General features: G+C 31.7%; 1 protein-coding gene across 2 annotated transcripts in view; it reads left to right on the top strand.

The window, feature by feature from the left end:
- Positions 1 to 14,937, top strand: part of LOC143252804 (substance-K receptor-like) — a 253,291-nt gene that overhangs the window by 101,491 nt on the left and 136,863 nt on the right. The window lies entirely within an intron of this gene.

Raw genomic sequence — 14,937 nt, 5'->3', positions numbered from 1 at the left:
TACGTGATTGAAAAGTTACAAAACTTACAAATTTTAGAGCTAGACTACGATTCTTGTAGTTCTGCACTTCGCTAGAACTGTAATAATAGAGAAAGAAACTAAACAAATTCATGTATTACAACATGAGACAGAAATGATCGGAGAGACAGACATCACGGTTCACAATATAAAAAAAAAGTAGTACATAGTGTTCTCTGTCCAATCACATTCGTATGTTGTCTACAGTACATATAAGGAAAGTGGTTTTCCAAAGTCCACCAATCAAGTTTGAATGGTTACATAATTCTCCAGGAGATCAGCTTAGCAGCTTGAGGAAGTCATTCTCAAGTTTTCTTCGGGCAAAGAAGCCAAAGAGATCATATAAACGGCTTGCAACTGGTTGTTACTGAGAAATTGCTACAACTGGTAATGCTGGTAAAAATAATAGTAAAAATGAATTTTTGTAGATAGTTGAGAAGCTGAAATATTAAAATCCATACAAATTACCATTAAATTACAATATAAATTATGTTAATGACAGGTCTGACAACAAGTCTATCACAATACGTAACATTTAAATTCTTTCTGTCAGTTTCGTTTGAATTTCAAGCAAAGCTGCACAGTTACTATCTGCTCTAACCATCCCTAATTTAGAAGTGAAGAAAATTTTGTTGAACTTAAGGTATATATTTTTATAGTCGCTTTCTCAATGAGATTACCTAATTATTTAGCAATACAGAATTAATAAAAACATGTCTTTGTGTAACATTAACCCTTTCACTGTTTTGAGTATCAAAATAGATACTCTGATGGTTTGACTGACACGTTTGAGTATCACATATGATACTCAAAGCCAATGTATTAAAATGGTTTTATGAAATAACGCTTACCGTTTAGACTTTCTGATTGTTACTATTCGTACAAGAAGATTGTAATTTCCCCTTGAAACTGTTATATAGCAAAATATCGAGGAAGTGGCAATGATGATGCAATATTACAGAATATCGAACAATTATGACAATCAATTCTGTATCATATTGAAAATATTTTTAGACATTACAAATGGCGTTAGTCTCGTTTGGAACCAACATAGAAAAAATATGAAACCAAAAGTCATGCCACGACTATGTACCTCAAAAACTGTAAACAAACTAGTCACCGTAAAACTAACAGTACGGAAATCATTAGTGCGTTCATTTGTGAGAAACTGATGTCTGAAATACTAAAATTGTAAAATATAATATTCTTATGCCCAGAATCATTGTAATTTTGCAAAGTAATGTCATATATATATTTTTTTTTATTTTAGTAAAAAAATATGAGAATCGTGTAAGTTTGTTTTATGTATAAACTCTTCTTGTAAAGTTGGTGTATATGTTTTAAGGTGACGGGAAGGTTTTTCAACAGGTGTGACCTAGAAATGTTCAAAAGACAAACTTGTTCTTATAGGCTAAAGTTGACTTGAAGGATCAAAGGTCAAGGATAGAGCCTGTAACTTGTTATCTAGTAGATTTTTCAAATTATTATTGAACAGTAATATTCTAATGCTATGGATGTTGGAGTTAAAGAAGTCCATTTGTAGTGTAGTTCTTGTGTCTAGATTTCGCCTAATATTTTGCTTTACATACCAAATATTGACGATTAGGTTTTGAGGTTTCTCTACCTTAAATATATTTTATATAACTGAAATTCCATAGAGTTATTTACACTGTACATTCATTAAACTCTGTGATAAAGTATATATTTCTTTAGTTAAAATGTGTTCCATAGTTCGTATGTATAAATTTACCTCATTATATTTTAAAATCTCTAATTGTTGTGTTAATTTAATAAACGTTTATAGCTTGCGACGGCCTTTCTTGTAGTGGTAGACACCTGCAAAATTCTCTACAAACAGGTGTTTTGTACGTTACTTGAATACTGTGACGAAACGTTTTCGGATAGTACGTAACTTGAAATTTTATACAATTTTGTTCTTTTGTATTTTGCAGTGATACCAATTGTATATGTTACGTTGGAAAAATTACTATATTCAACCCTGTCCTGACTATAACACCTTTCAAATCTGACTGACAGATCTCCGTCTGAAACATGTCACATCTTATGATTAGTTACAGAAAGTCTTGGTGTTATGAAATGGTTCTGCGCTAGTACGTCTTGAAGAGTAAGAAACAATTAACCTTAATTATTTTTGAGAAAACAAACTATGTTATCCCTAAGTTCTCACTGAAATATTTTCAGAAATATATATTGTAATAAGGGATAAAGTTTATTAGAATAATTTCACACCAGCTTTCGCTACAGGAGGGCTATCTGCGTTAGCCGTTTTTAATTTAGCAATGTAAGACTAGAGGGAAGGCAGCTAGTCTTCAACACCCATCGCTAACTCTTGGGCTACTTTTTTACCTACAAATAGTAGGATTCACTGCACATTATAACATCCCCATGATTGATAGGGCGAACGTGTTTGGTGAGACGTGGATTCAAATCCGTAACCCTCAGATTACGAGTTGAGCGTCCTAAATACCTGGTTATGTCAGGAATTATAATGCATAAACTTGTATTTGAAATACATAAATAATTTGACTATTACCATTAATCTTTAATTGTTGCATGTACTTTCGCCGTTCTGCATCTCCTTAAGCATTATTCGTGGAAACATGTACACCTGACAGCTTTAAAAAAAAAATGTTGCATAGACATCAAGCATGCACAATTCGCACAGCAAAGAGAGAAGACATTTTTATGTTGCTGTTTTATTGTTATGAGTCTTTTTTATGTTAAATATATGATATAACGGTTTACTTTTGTTATCTTAATTTATGTCAAACAGAATGAAACATCAAACTATTTTTGAGATAATTTATGTATATATAAAAGGATCAACAAAACCGTAACAAGTCACTATGGCAAGAAATAACAAATAATATAAATTATGAAGTAAAGCTGTTATAGAAACGATATCCTTATTAACTGTATTAGTGTAATAACATCGAACTTACACGATTTGTATTTTGACTTTCGAAATAATCTGTACTGTGATTTGTTTAAAATATAGAAGGTTTTTTAATTCGTATTTAAACAAATTTCATTATGCAACAGGCAAGTCACGTGACAATTGAAAGGACTTAAAGTAATTATGGAACGTTATGGATCATAGTTACTTACTGACAATGTTTGACTGTTACGAAGTCGTTCGCTATTACTAAAAATTGATAGTTTATGGGAAAAGTAGGTAAGAACCCTTTCCGATGCAAAATATTTATATTCTCAGATCTTGTTTCTGAATTTTGGGCAAAGCTACTTGAGGGCTATCTGCGCTAGTCGTCCATAATTTAGCAGTGTAAGACTAAGAGGGAGGCAGCTAGTCATCACTACCCACCGCCAACTCTTGGGCTAATCTTTTACCAACGAATAGTGGGTTTGCCCGTCACATATTAACACTCCCACAGCTGAAAGGGCGAGCATATTTGGTGCGACGGGGATTCGAACCTGCGACAAATCTTCATATGTGTTGTGTGTTTTGCACTCTATCTCGTTATTGCTGAAATTGAAAGATGTTATATATAATGCTATACAATTAAACCACAGAAACTGTAGTTACAGGCACAGAGCATTCAAGTGCAAAATCTATTCTGTATTGAAGAACAGAAATATTAAGTTTACTTTATTTGTTTTAGAATTTTCGGGCAAAGTTGCATAAGTGATTTTTTCTTTTTTTTTGCATTACCGTCCGTAATTCTAGACTGATTGACCAGAGGGACGACGGATAATAGCTGACACACGCCATTAACTCTTGACTTACTTGTGCCTGTCAGAATTTAAGAATTTGTCTGTTAATTTCATGTCACAGCAACAGCCGAAGTGTAGAGCTAGTTTTGGCATCAACAAACTTCGAACAAAAACCCCATAATTCTAAGCCCAGCCACGCTAACTGACAGGCCACATCAGCTTTGAAAACGTAAGACTGTAATAATATAACAAGCCAAAATTAGAATTGTTCAAAGAGAATAATATAGTAGAAACGTGTTATTGTTTTTATTACATTATTATCATAGTAAAAGTATCATACACCTAAATAACAGTAGCAATGAAAGTAGACGTAATTTAGAAATGAATATATAGAAAATAGTCGTACTTAAATTTCATTTCATGTATAGTTTACTGGCTGATAAACAGACAAAATAAACCTCTACAGTCATTATACAAAAAATGGTAAACCAAAAAAATCTACATCTAAATTTGTAAGTTTTGCAAGAATAATGTCATATAGGCATACGGCTCTTTTTTAATTTTGTAGTTCAAGGAAATTGATTAATCAACGAATGCCAATTAAAAGTAATAATACAAATGTTTTATACATTTAGGAAAATATTGTTTTTATATAACACAAGTGTTTATTATGAGAGAAGATCATATTTAGTTTTATTTCAAGTTCACCTTTTCCTTAGAAGTTTATACATTTACTATTTACAATACCTAGCTTTACAATGAAGAGATACTCAAATTTTCATTGCTGTTTTACTTTTATTGTAAATAGGAAACGTTGCTGCTACTTGAGGTTTGGATAAGGCCAGTCTTGGCTTAGTAGGTTAGTGCGCTACAAAAGCACGTATTTTAAGCCTTGAGCGCTATGAGATCTGATTTGGTCTACGGCATGCATCAAGATGATTTGTTATTTGCTGATTCTACAGCTGTTTTAAAGTTGTACTGTTATCCTACACGGTCTTGGACTTTCGTGTACTTCTGCGTTGCTATTTAAATTTGTCGGTCCATTTCTCGTGATTATCCTTGAGCTGCGTACAAGTATAGCTTTTATTAATTAGTTACATTAGTGTGCTAAAAAGGCCCAGTGATTAGTGTATCAGACTCAAGTATAAGGTTCAGCCGTTTGCATCCCTTTGCCACCAAAAAATAAATATTCGCGCTTCAGAGCCTTGGGTGGGTTATAAGAGTGCTGGTCAAATCCCTCTATTATCTAAAAATAGTAGTATAAAAGCTGGCGGTGAGTGATGTTGACTGGTTACCTTATGTTATGAAAATAGGACAGAGTGTTACCTAGTGATTTAGCATCGGACTTTGGATCGGAAGTTTTATGGTTTGCATCACGTTACTGCAAACAGAAAATCTGACCCGTTTAATTGGTGCTTTTAGTGGTTATAAGTGACGGATAATTCTCTGTTTGATTCAAGTAGTGTACTAGTTGGCACTAGATGATATGAAATAGTTACTTTCCATCTTGTTTACGAGTTTAAAATTAGTGACAATTACAGGGACAGTTAGAGGAAATAACTCTTTTTCTTTGCGAGAAATTCAACAAACAAATATTCGGGCGGCACAGTAGCGCGGAGAAAGTTAAAACATTTCCAGAATGCTGTCATATGTGCTTCGCTGTAGTTCAAGAACTTGTCTGACACTATATTTTATTACTCTTCAAACAATGCTTTTATGGTTTTAACTGAAACTAAATGTTTTAAATAAGTTAATTTTTAACAATCACTCTTGTTAGAGATGGTAATATCGGGTGGTAAATTTCTTGTTGTTATTAGTTTAATGTCCTTTACTTTTAATTTTCGAGTCTCACCACCGTTGTCCGCACAGCTTATAAGATATCCTGCTTCTTATCTAGTATTGGCACATAAGCGACGTCAATACACCTTTTCTGCTTCTCTCATGATTGTTCAGTGCAAGCGCTGAGCATGTCCTGTGTGATGATTCATTTTTGTAAAACTCCTCTAAGTATTACAGCTATAGCAGCTATTCACAGATGGATTGCATTTTATGTTTTGGCCAGCCAATCTGAAGTACTATTCCAAAATATTGAACACGACTAACGCTGACAAGAACTTTGCTATAAACTAAAGATAAAATTAAATACTTTTTGTTTAAGAATTTAAATAAGGTAGAGAATAAAACAACTGCTTCTTTCATTTGAATGCGTATCTCAATCCTGTATTTAAGATGGTTAATGATATTATTAAAATGTCTGAACAAGCATGGTTTATGAGATCGAGATATTGCAGTTATTGTGTTCTTTAATGTTAGTCTTACTGAAGTAGAACTTTGTTACTTTAGAAATAGTAAATTTATTTGCTCCATATGAAGATTTATTCGTAAACACTAACAATGAATTTGAACAATTTAAAAATATTAGAGACTGTTTCTGCATTTCTTTTTTGGATGGAACAGAGCAAAAATATCGATCTTCAATGCAGCTGGATACATCCCTCAATTTCATTTGAAGACACGATATAACTGTGTTATACAGTCAAAATATTCACTTTCAAATGATATAAAACGACTTGTGACAATGAACGTTGTTGACTGGCTGCTTTCTCTCTGGCTAGTAATCCAAACTAAGGAACAATCATACTTAAACCTGAGAGGGCCTCTAACCAGGCAGTTTAGCTTATGACCACCTTATATGCCTCTGATATTAAAAATACCAATTCTGCATATATACATATAAAATATTTTTTCTTGGTATCTTATATTTTGTTTATATTAAGCACATATAATTCATGTAGCTTTGAGCTGGAAAAAGTTTTAAACGACTATCGTATGTTTTGAAAACCAAGCTACCCTGTAAATGTACTTGAATGTTATGTGGAATTAAATTCAGTTCTAAAGTATTAAAGAGTAAAATTTAACCTTCATCGTACTTTTTATGTAAATGTGACACTTTAAAAATATAAGTACAAGAACTCTAAGATTGACTATACAGTTCCACGTTATTGGCACAATTAAAAGTCTGGAGATTTATGGTGTTAAAACCGAGTTTCCATACCCATTGCGGGTATAGCACAGATAGCACATTGTACAACTTTGTGCTTAATGAGAAACAAAACAAAAGTTACTGTTAATAATAGTAGAAACATAATACTTTAAACACAATAGCAATCTTATGTAATAAATCACAATTTTTTCTTTAATAAAATTACTGAAAAATATTTCTAAAACTTAAAGATTAAAACGATATTTTAACTAGTAATTTAGCGGCGTGTTACGTCTAATCAGTTTACGAACCTGTAGTTAAATAACTTTCTTTGAACTTAATTCTTAATATACATAGTGTGTACAAGTGTTATGACAAAAACAAAAATATATTTCAAGCTACTTTAAAGAAACAATTGAAGGTAAATCACAGACGAAACACCAAGTTTTATTAACATTCATATTTGTTACAACAGAAACTCACTGGAAGTGTTTGAGTTCAGTAAACAGACAATATTTTGAGTGTCCCTCTTTTGCTTTAATAAGTACAAACAATCTTTCAAAGTGTCCTTTGAGATTTTACTATAAACATCCGTAATACACTCACATAAAGTTTTTTGAAAGTAACTTTAGATTTGTCAAGTTTTTGATCTATCAGATCCCAGATATATTCAATTGGGTTGAGATCAGAGCACTGGGACCATTGCATCGTTTTAATAAATCCAGCAGATTTTTTCTTAGCTAAGTAATTTCTAAATAGGTTGGAATATTTGGGATCGTCATAGTTTTGTTAGTAGTATTTTTTTACCCTTAAATATACCATGATGGATCAGTATCTGATTGTACTTGCGCTGGTCCATTATTCCATCTGTTTTATAAATATCTCTGTTTCCCCTGCAGAGAAACACCTCCAAACCATCATACTGCTTTTCCTATGCTTTATGGTAGGTATAGTACACACCGAGGTGAGGTAAGTATTTTTCAACTTTCTTCCAATGAACGTAGAATTTATGCCTTGAATCAAGTATTTCAAACTTGGGCTTACCTGTCAATAACATCCTCTTCCAATTATCAAGACCCCAGTTTTATTTATAGCAGCTTTCAGTCTCTTGACAATACGTGGAGATCGAAGTAAAGGTTTTTTAACAGCTACAGGACCAAATATTCCATTCGTATTGAATCTTCTTGACGCTGTACATCTGGACACTTTCCTGTCATTTGGTACATGTTTGTTTATCTCGTGCTTGAGATCGGTGACAGTCTTCTTTCTGTCCTACAGGCTGCATAAACAAAGATACTTAACAACAGTATGATTGAACTTAAGTGTTATACCTCTTCCTTTCTTATTTTTAAATTTATCTGGTTTTATCTCACAAAATAGGGTATAGTTGATAATGTTTGGGGAGCATTTCAAGTTTGCAATAATTTGTCAGAGAGTCAAACCAACAGTATGTTAAACGTTTATGTAATATCTGTTCTGTTAACAAGTATTTTATTCTAAAGAATGATAGGTATTCACACCCTCGCTCTTTCAATTGTCAGTGAAACATTAACATAGTGTTGAAATTTACTCAGTATAATGTTATAGAAGAATTCGCCTCATAAAATGGAAATAATGACAAAATTTCTCTTTTGTAAAATACTGTATACAGGGTGTTCCAGAATGTTGGATTCATATGAAAATATATATATATATTCTTAAAGTTAAGAAACATATTTCTAATACCAGTTGAACATATTTCAAGCAGAAAATACACTGATATCACAGTATGCCAGGAATCGATACGTGTTTAACTATTAATGACATGAAATTTGAATAAAAAATAAATAAATTGTGTATTTCTCCCTATAAGTACAGAATTGTGAGACACCCTGTAGGTACGTATTCACACATACACACACATATATATATATATATATATAGAGAGAGAGAGTGAGGGAGAAGGGAAAAAGGAAATTTGACTATAAAAATTTATCACTGCGGAAAATGTCAAATAAAATTTATTTTTCTAAAAAAAAACCAAACCTTTAGTTTTATTTAATAAACCGAGACTGATTAAATTATATTTTTACACATTAATAAAATACCTTGTCATTACGATAATGTTAAAAACGCTTAGGTAAAGTCAAGTCTAGAGAGTATTACATATTGTTCAACTTTAAGAGTGTTTACAAACATAAACATATATATATATATATATAACTATTATGTTTCTACAGTTGCCCTTAAACCTCTTACGCTAAATACTCAAAATGAAGAAAAATGGTATTAATTATGTTTCCAAAACAGTAATAAATATGATATTTCATGAATATTTTACCACACAAAACATAACAGAGTCTGTATCCAATACCTGGTGACAGAGATAAAAATGTAAAAAGAAATAGCTTTCACTGTGATTAAAGATATTGAAACGGTTGTAATTTCTTGAACAGAGTACATTTCTTGCCACATAGAAAATAATAGCTTCAAATTTAACATAAAATTAATATAAGTCCCAATCTGTAGAATTAAAGGTGTAGAATTAATGTTTCCTTTCTATACTCAGCAAAGCTAAAAGTTGTGTCTTGCAAGTTAATCATTCTTTATTTCAACTCTCCATGTCTTTATTCAAAACGGTTTCTGACATCTTTAAAAATGTTTTTCCCATTATGTTCATACTAAATCAACATTAAAAATCCTTTAATGTTGAGATGATAAGTTTAAAATAGATTTCAATTGATTCAAATGTTTTTTAAAATATGATTATTTTACCAGTACAAAATCGTTTGTTTGTTTTTGAATTCTGCCCGAAATTACACGAGGGTTATCTGCACTAGCCGTCCTTAATTTTGCAGTTTAAGACTAGATGGAAGGCAGCTAGTCATTACCACCTACCATCAACTCCTGGGCTACTCACTTATCAGCGAATAATGTCCCTACGGTTGAAAGGGCGAGCGTGTTTGGTATGACAGAGTTTCGAATCTCTAACTCTCAGATTACGAATTGAGCGCCTTAATCACTTGGCTATGCGGGGCCTCTGCAGAAAATTACTAGTAGTGTTGACATAACCAAATGCCTTTTGCCATTCTTTTTTTTTTTAAATGCAGTATCCTTAGCCAAATAAAAGCATATTACTGAGAATTGCACTTATATATATATATACGTATATAACTATAGAAAATATACAAATAATAACGTTTAAAGAATACGATTTGTTTACTTTCGTTCCATTACTTGATAAAAACACCTCATTTCAGTTAGACATATCAAATTAAACAAATTGGGAAATACATATTTTTATGTTTCATTTCACAGTAATGTCTTATTCCTAGTTTTATGGAATATATCATTTTTTGAAAAATAAAGTATTTGATGATCTGAGAAGCTACAATAAACGTGAAAAGAGCAATTTTATCTCATTTTTCAAATTCACAACATTTGAAAAAATTCGAACTTTTTCAAATAAACATTTAAATATTTTGCATTAAGCAATCAATGGCTTTTTGTTTCAAATATTCGCGCAAAGCACCAGAACGGCATCTATCGAGAAGAAATGTAGCTATTCAACACGATCTACTATTAATTTTTGGGCTTCTTTTATCGAATATTGACAAATTTTGACGGCAATTGGAAATAATTTATTTTGTTTTTAAAACATTGTTGAAAGCAGTTATTGTTAATGATTAACTTCAGTTTAATTTGAAACGATGTCAAACATCGATACACATACAACGTCGTGGAAGCATTTTAATTCTAGTAAATTTAATGAACAGATCCTATAAGAATCATAAAATATTTATTTTTAAACTTTATCTGCCTATTAAAGACAGCCTTTCAAGCTTTACCACATTATAGCATAGATAGGCAAGTAAACCAAGGAAATCCTTTGATGAAACGAGCCATTCGTGACTCGTGTAGCACTCTGGAATAGGTCTTTTATCTTTTAAGTACTGACATTCAATTAGGCTGCAATTACACAAGTGCTGCCAGATAACAGCGCTTTTTGCTCAAAATGACAGCCTTAAGGTTCTAGTGCTGCATTATGGGTTCCGTAATCTTAGACTTTAACACAGTAAATTATAGAGCTGATTTCAGCACTTCTTTCTGAAGAAAGAACCACAAAGAAAAAGGGACAGCGTATCGGTTTGCGATCGTGTTGAAAGGTACTTTGTCTTAACGTTCAAAATTTCTACTATTGGAAATGCTTTTAACCAAGCATTGAAAATATGTTTTGTAGTTCTTTTTCCTAAACTAAATGGCTTGATACACATATAATACCTTTTGAGTTATGTGATAGAGTTAAGTATGATTTAATTAATTTAACACTTCTAAAATCGGAAACAATTTTGGAGGTGAAAATAAAAGTAAAATTATGTATCCATAAAATTGGTGTATAAAATATTTTATATACTATTAGTGAAGAAGTTTTATTTAATTCACTATCGGTTTGTATGTTTTGTTTATTAATTATTGACATGAATGCAAAAACTACTTAAATTCATCGTCATTAACTTTACAAGTTATAGATCAAAGGGACCTCTCTGTGATACAGTGATAAGTTTGAATACATATAAAACTTACTTTCGGGTTTTCTATACCCACGATGGGCACAGTGAAGATAATCCAATGTGTAGCTTTGGGGCCTGATATGGCATGGTGGTCAAAGTTTCTTGTCGCAGTCTGCGGATCATGAGATCAAAGTTCGCCACCGAATACGTTTGTTTTTTCATTATTATATACACTTACTGTTAATTCTACTATTCATTGATAAATTGTAGAGCAAGACTGGCACTAGATAACGTTAACTAGCTGTTTTCATTGTAGTTTATCACTTCAAATTAGGCGCGGCATGGCCAAGTTCGTTTAGGCGCTCGACTCATAATCTGAGAGTCGCGGGTTGAAATCCCCGTTACACCAAACATACTAGCCCTTTCAGCCATAAGGGCGTTATAATGTTACGGTCAATCCTACTATTCATTGGAAAAAACTAGCCTAACAGTTGGCGGTGGATGGTGATGACTAGCTGCCTTCCTTGTAGTCTTACACTCCTAAATTAGGGACGGCTAGTGTAGATAGCCCTCGTGTAGCTTTGGACGAAATTCAAAAACAAACCACTTCAAATTATGAATGGCTAATGTAGATAGCTCTTAAGAAGCCTTATGCAAAATTCAACACACACACAAAAAACAAAACAACAACAACCAAATTGAAGGGATGGAAGGTAGCCAACAACAGTCTATACTTACAATCACAAAGAGCTTTAGTTTTAGGGGTCACGGGGTGTGAACTAACTTTACAGTTCGGCACAGTAACTGGTAGGCCTCTGTTCATTTGAAATTGTTCGTAAATATATCAATGCTAGTTTGAAATATAAATATTCTGTATGTATTGTAATTTTTTCTGTTCTATTACAAAAGTGATATAAAAGTATTTCCTTTAAATTAACATAAATATTATAATACTAAAACATGTTCAAAATCAAAATGTTTCCACCTAATTAACGAATTTGTGAATATACATAGCATTTCTTCACGAAGTTTCGTTATATCGAATCATTGTTGTGTCTTTGGCTTTGTTTAATACGTACAACTGCAATAAATTAATAATAATGTAAATATGAACCTCGTTTGAATGTACTCCATTAGATAACCAAAATCAAATAATTAAAAAAACCCATTAACATGTGATATTAGTTGTAGACAAACTAGTATATAACATTGTAACAATTACGTTTCATTATCAGTTATCTCTATGTATCTCTATGTTAAAGTTAACACGGTAAAATAACATCTGATTAACACACATTAACACCTGCCACATAAGTCAGCTCGATATGAAAGTCAATGCAGCAGACCTGTGAAGGAACACGTAACCTATTCCAAAACAAAGAGATCTAACTTCCATAAGTTAGTTTGTAAATGTAAAGTAAAACGATGTAGCAACGAAACATGTTTGAAGTGTTCTAGATGTGGTTGTGAGTGTGATGCTTTAAATGTAACAGTGAGTCCAAGTCTGACAAGGAAAGAACATATTAGAAGAAATCTAAACAGATTTGACGTGCCAGTTGAATTGCAGATTCGTCAGTTCATTACTGCATTGAGAGCTGAACATAAAAAAAAACACACAAAACAGCCACAATAATCACATTAATTTCAAAAACGAGAGGATTAGAATTATATACAACAAATCATTAGTTTCAGTATTTTGTGAAAGTAATGGCATAGTCAACCCAAACGAGATACACGATAAATTAAAGATGATAGCCCTAGCGATTCTTAAATTTAAAATGTTATTTCTGCAAAAAAGAGTCAATATAAGAAGTATAGTATTAAGCCTACTATACTTCATTGATCGAGATGTATCAAAATAATCTTAAATCACCGGTTTTTGGAATAATCACTTTATTGAATATTTATAAGCAAAGTAATAAAATATACTCTATTGTAGCAGTTGTGAAAGAATATTTAACACCGATGTAGTTTAATTACACGTATTTCTCAGAGAAAGAGAGTATTTGAGTATTGAGCAAGTTTTAACACTTAAGATTTTCTCCACGTTTCAGTATTAAACATTGTAATACAAAATATGCTCACTATTATATTTTATATAAATCCATCGCTACTGTTGAGTGAAAACTCTGTTTCTGGATAATAACAACAGTCTGTAACTCATGTGGATCGATGATGAATAAACATGTTTAACCGAAAAAGTTATATTACATTGTTTGTGAGAAAAAAAACAACTTATTGCCTTATTTTAAACAAACACATTTACTCTCTTTTACAACAAATGAGGCTTTGAGGCTCTCTGGTATTTCATTTAGATCTAGTAATCGGTTTTTCTTGAAATCGCGGTGATATAAATACTAATACGAAACATACGAAAGAAACATCGAGTTGTCTTCCTTTTCTAAAAACACAAAATGTTCATGACCAATGTTCTGCATCATAAATCCTCCTGGTCATAATAAGAACAGATATTATTCGAAACAGCAGCTTAGGGCTAATCAAAGTAAATGTTTTACTTTCCATAATAAGAAAACATGTTTCATATTACAATTCCATATATAGCCAATACTGTATATGATAAACTACTTATTTCCCTAAGATAAAAACATTTATATTCTACTGAAATTAAATCTTTACTAAAACGTTTTTATAGTGAGATTTGCTGGGATTCTTCAAAATCCTTTCTGCAGAGAGATACTCAGTTTTCTTACTGATTTAAATATACAGTCTCCTAGATAAAGCAGTTCATGAAACGTATTAAAATATTTGCAAGGCATATCGTTTTAACTTCTGATGAATAAAAACTTATTCATAACTTTAATTCACTTTTTTTTAGGTTTAAAAATCTGTATGCATGATCTTTTTGTATCTTACTTAATTCCAAAGTGCAAGATATTAAACATATAGGAAATAATGCACTATGCTTTTTAAAATGTATCATTCCCCGTTGGGTCAGCGGTAAGTCTACGGATTTACAACGCTAAAATCAAAAGTTCGATTCCCCTTGGTAGACACAACAGATAGCCCGCTGTGGCTTTACTATATAATAAATCGCACACACACACACAAAATTTATCAAAAATACAAACACATGTAGTAAAATATACATTGAGTCTGTAAATACTTTTACAAAAATTTGAAATGTCGAATTAAAAACAGAATAGGATAATATTAAACTAGTATTTGAAATCAAACGTAACATTGAAATATATTTGTATGGACTCAACTTTATAAAAAAAGTGGGATTATTCCAAATGCTGATAATACAGTAAAGCAAGTTGAATAAGTATTACAAGAACTTAAAAGTTCTGATGTTATTGTCATTCGTCCTTTATTTGATGAGTTGTTCTGATGATGCTATAACGAACCTTGCGTGCACTTGCAACATAATCATCATACTTCTTCTTATTAAAGGGAAAGTGAGCGTTAAGTTTTATAGGAAAACCATCACGAACAATCAGAAGCCACTTCCAAGAAATCGAACTTACTAGCTGTACATTGGCTTTGTACAATGTTTCATCTTATGCTAACTCCATGCCTGTATCATTCACTAAATTATTAACGAGCATATAGGGATTGACTTTTTCAAGTAGATATTGGCGATTAGCCAATTAATGAATACTAAAACACAGAAACACATTTTGTGGTCTGAAAGGTCATCATTATAGTTTTAGCTTCTCCTTTTGTTTATAACAGAAAATGTTATACAACCCAGTTGTTTTATCTGAATCGATAGCCGTATTAAAAAATTGC

The sequence above is a fragment of the Tachypleus tridentatus genome, chromosome 6, assembly GCF_004210375.1.
Source record: "Tachypleus tridentatus isolate NWPU-2018 chromosome 6, ASM421037v1, whole genome shotgun sequence".
In the NCBI taxonomy this organism is placed as follows: domain Eukaryota; kingdom Metazoa; phylum Arthropoda; class Merostomata; order Xiphosura; family Limulidae; genus Tachypleus; species Tachypleus tridentatus.
The sequence above is the reverse complement of the archived record's forward strand: the minus strand, read 5'-3'. Positions and strand labels throughout refer to the sequence as shown.